Source organism: Lontra canadensis, unplaced genomic scaffold, assembly GCF_010015895.1.
Source record: "Lontra canadensis isolate GAN:19392208 unplaced genomic scaffold, GSC_riverotter_1.0 scaffold4, whole genome shotgun sequence".
NCBI classification, from domain to species: Eukaryota; Metazoa; Chordata; class Mammalia; order Carnivora; family Mustelidae; genus Lontra; species Lontra canadensis.
The window spans coordinates 12,828,998-12,832,915 of NW_022630998.1; the positions used below are offsets into that span (position 1 = coordinate 12,828,998).

At 34.5% G+C, this 3,918-nt stretch overlaps 1 pseudogene; it reads right to left on the reverse strand.

Annotated features, from left to right (window-relative positions):
• Positions 1–1,989: 1,989 nt before the first annotated feature.
• Positions 1,990–2,552, reverse strand: LOC116863731 (annotated as a pseudogene).
• Positions 2,553–3,918: the final 1,366 nt, after the last annotated feature.

Sequence of the window (3,918 nt, forward strand, 5' to 3'; positions counted from 1 at the left end):
TAACTAAATGAATTAAACTAAAATGTAACTTTTATATACTCAGACCTTATAATTCAACCACTAAAAAATGAAATGAGCAAGGAATGTGAATAGCATGTACAAAAATTACTTTAATTGTGTTCCACACTCATATCGATAATTGTCGTATTAGTAATGTCATTTTAAGGCTTCTGTATGTATAATCCAGGATAAAGGAAATAAGAAATTATGGCATAATTTTAATTCTACAACTCCTATGTCCTTGAGAAGAGGGTACATTAAAAAACCCATAGTACCTACATTTATTGAAAAATATCTATATAAACTCATATATGATTTTTGGATATGTATATATTCAAAGATATATTATTTCTGTGTGCTTCTCACCTCTGCCTACAAACTTAATTTTATTAAAATGCCAAGAAACTATGACTAGACCAACATAAACGGGCATCCAGATTTTAAACTCGAAATCCAACTTTCCACTGAATAATCCAGAGTTTGATTTCTTGGAAAAAGAACTGAGGACTGACATGGGAAATATGCAAGATAAGGCCAGAAATTCTTGTCAAACCAGGCAGAGAGTAGAGAAAGGAAGCAATCAAAACCTACCAGAATCCTGTCAAAACACTCATGAGTCAAATGGAAGCGTTTCCCACCAGGCAAAAATGAGACAACTTATGCTTCAGGAAAAAAATAATGCCAAGAGGCTGAAACATATCACAACACATTTAAATCTATGAGTTCATAATGATTGGGAAAAAAGCCAGTAGGTCTCTGTAAGATGATCGGAAATCAATTCTGTATCTTGGAAACTGTAAATTACAAGAAATAATTAAACCTCGGTACTGTCTTCCTTTTTATACCTATCACTCCCTTGAGTTTCTTTCAGTTTAGCACCCTGGTGTGCACAGGTGATAAACTAATGAAGAAATTCAAGGGAGTGGTAAGTATAAAAGTTAAGGTAGTGGTTTCTATTGGGGCAATTGGGATTCGGATAGGGCACGTGGATGGATTCTAGGATGGCAGACAAAATTTTATTTCCTGCTCAGGTAGTGGCTAAAAGGGTGTTCACATTACATTAATTCATGAAGCTACATATATTTTTTGTGGTTTTACATATTTGTTTTACTTTAAAACAAAATACAGAAACCTGACAAATAGATTCTTATGTTTTTCTAGAGAGTAAATACAGAAGAATTGCAAAGGTAAGTTTGGAAAAAGGAATAATATGAGATCACTTTCTCTACTGGTTAAAAATATAAAGATTTGGTAACTAAACAGTATGGTACTAGGAGGGACACAAGTACAGAGATGAATAGAACATCATAGCTCAAGCTTTTAAACTCATACACAAAGACTTAATATGAAAACTACCTAATTCATACAGTAATTAAACATACATTTCAAATTGATGTAAGATCTAAAACTAAAAAAGTAAACTATAAAGGAGTTAAATAAAATATAGATTAGGTTGGGGGGCTAAGCAAAAGGGAATACTTTCTAAGATACTCATAAGATTCAGAAAACATAAAAAGAAAATATTGACATTTGAATAAATGGGAAAAAAATCTCAAAGATAAAATATAGCTAATTTTTTAAATGACAAAGATTATGTATTAGTAGCTTATATGATGGGCAAAAGATTATTATCCCTTCCATAGAAAAAAGGTTTATATATTTAAAAAGCAATAATTTAATAGAAAAGCCAAAGGTCACAAATAGGTAATAGACGAGGGAATAGAAAATACATATATATATACATAACACATATCTACTCATTATAGAAAATAATGCTCAATTTCAATGCCATTCATAATTTTTAACCTACTGGATTTGCCTCCCCCCCAAAAAAAGTTCAAATTAAAAATAACCAACCTTTAAGAATATACAGGTATAGAGATATACAGGTACAGGTTCTGCCACAGAATCTTTTCTCCTCCTGGAAATCTTTTAATTATTTATTATTATCCTTTTTAATGGTAGCAATAGGATTTACTAAGCTGGCCCTTAATACAGGTTCTGGGGCTTGTCCATGGTGCTCTTGATGTACAAACCCCAGACGTTCTGCCAATCTTCTTTTGCAATGACTCCAGAAAACTGACATCTAAGTGGATGTCGTACACAAGCTCATCATCTGTTATCTTCATGTGGTCAAAAGCCACTGCCAGACACAGCACCTTATTCATCCAGAATCTATCTTGGACTTCACTTTATCCACTATGGCCACCACATTCTCATTGTGGCTCAGCAAGGAAGGGAATTTGCCATCTTCATTAAGGCCTGGACCCAGGATATATGGGATCTGCTTGATCAGAGATTCTGAGGCCAAAAAGGTACCATACTTCTTGGCCACCTTCCTGACTAATTTTTTATTCTTGTTGAATTTCTTCAGTACCTCAATGTCCATGTGGGGACTACCCATAACCTTGGCCTCATCACAGATGCCACTGGTCCCCCAAAACACATACGGAGAACTTGGGGCAGGGAGTGGACTTAAGCCTGATGGTGCCCAAGAAAAGTTTGTCCTTCTGAGAGTCAGAGTTCTTCAAGATGATCTGCAGCTCCACCATCTACAAAAACGTACAGCACAGTATCCCAAAACCTCCTGGTAGCAGCACAGGACCTCCCCCCACCCCAACCCCTGGCCTTGTACAGAGTGTCACAGGAGATTTTACTGCCCATAGTGCCTCACTTCACAATAACTGGAGACTCCTGAAAATCTTTCAAATGAATATAGCAATTTTGAACCTAAATAAATTATCTCTTTCATACTTCCCATGTTTTTGTCTTTTGTGCTGATTCTAGGTAAACTCCTTTGTTCCATCTTCTTAATCATTAATTAAATCTTCATCGCTGATTATTCTACTGTTCAGACCATTTACTGAGCTTTTTACTTTGATAATCTCTAATTGGTTAATTTTTTTAAGCCTGTCATTGTTTTCTGGTTGTGTTAGCTTCTTTTATCTTTTTAAGGATATCAATCACACTTTCTTAAAATCCTACTTGTTCTTTAATTCTGTTTTCCCTGGTACTATCCATGAAATTTCATGGATTCAGTTACTGATGATATTCAGATCCATGCTCATCTTCTGCTTTCTTTGTGCACTGGCTCCTACCCAATCACCTCCTTTCCTTCTTTTGCAACAACAGACAATGCTGGAATAAACACCCTTAAGCTCCTTATATACTAATATTTTCCCTTTGGGAGGATGGATTCACAGAAGCTGGTGAAAGAGTTGATCATTATAAATTTAATAGATAATGTCAAATTATGTTACTTACAAGTTGGAATAATTTACACATCCACTAGCAATCTGTTAGCTAGCCTCATTTCCCCATATCATCACCAGCTTTGCTGATTTTTTTTCAAGCTAGATTCTGGATTTCTCTAAGTACTGCTAGTGCAGTATGAATTAGATATTACCTTCTTTGCAGCTGTACTTAAATACTCACTATTTGGCTGAATGAGTTCAGCCTCTGGATCTCTCTTACAATGCTTTCTTTTTCTCCCCATATTAATTTTCACATACTAGCATACTACGTAATATACTCATTTATTATATTCACTGTTTAATGTTTGTCTCCCCCTACTGAAACAAGAAGCTGGAAACTCTGTTTTATTCATAGATATTTCCAAGTGCCTAAAACATTGGCATGTAATAGCTACTCAGTATATATTTGTTGAATAAATGAATGACTATATAATAATTCACTTAATATCCTAGTAAAATCTTAGGATATTTCTTCCTGAAAAAAATGTTCTGCAAAGTGCTTATTATAAATATGGATCCGCTTCCTCTAACAAATGTTATGAATTCCTACAATCATGTATACATTCCAAGCTGGCTATACAACAACTTGCTCTAAGAGGAAATCAATATAACATGATTCTTTCTTGGAACCCATTCAGGAAGCATAAGCCACCAGCAGAAACAA